Source organism: Buceros rhinoceros, unplaced genomic scaffold (assembly GCF_000710305.1).
Source record: "Buceros rhinoceros silvestris isolate BGI_N320 unplaced genomic scaffold, ASM71030v1 scaffold22773, whole genome shotgun sequence".
Taxonomy (NCBI): domain Eukaryota; kingdom Metazoa; phylum Chordata; class Aves; order Bucerotiformes; family Bucerotidae; genus Buceros; species Buceros rhinoceros.
The window spans coordinates 55496-56215 of record NW_010405696.1 but is presented as its reverse complement, the minus strand read 5'-3'; positions in this window follow the sequence as shown (position 1 = coordinate 56215).

Sequence of the window (720 nt, the reverse complement as noted above, 5' to 3'; positions counted from 1 at the left end):
TGCTCATGGCTACTCGGCATCTCTCGCTTTGCTGTGATCCCTTGTCTCTCCCCTCTCGTCTCAGCACCTCCGAATTTCCATGGGACACACAGACCTCAGAGCATCCCCTGAGCATCGCAGTTACTGAGACAGCCCCTGAGCAGCGAGAGTGAAGAGGTGCCACAGGGGGACAGGGACGCTCTGGGGGTTCTGCATGAGCAGAGGTGCCCAGGGACGGTTCGGGGCAGCTTTGCTCAGGGGATGCTCCATCATATTCAGCAGAGCTCAAGAGTCTGAGGACAGTGAGAGGTGAGCAATTACTTCCCAGCAAGTTAATTATGAACAGAAACAGCGCAAGGCTGATTAAAAAAGGAAGTTATCACGAAGTAAAGAGTGTGTGTATTCATGGCATGGCAGCTGCACCGGGAAAACTGCCTGTCCCCCAGAGGGACGCAGGAGATGGCTTGTGCCTCCAGGAAAGATCTTGGCAGTTTAAAGGAGGCTTGAGAGAAAACAAGATAAAATGGGGAAATAAATACAGAGGAGAAGGGAAAAGGAGCATGAAATACAATGGAAAAACCCGAGTCTGAGGTTCCAGGTAGTTTTCAGGGTTGGACGAAGGCAGGACAGTCTCCAAGGCAGAAATTTTACAGTTGTCCCTGCTATTCCCTTTCCTCAGGAGCAATAGGAGGCTTCAGAGCCCTGAATTAGCCAAAGCATCTTCGCTTCCACAGGGAAAGA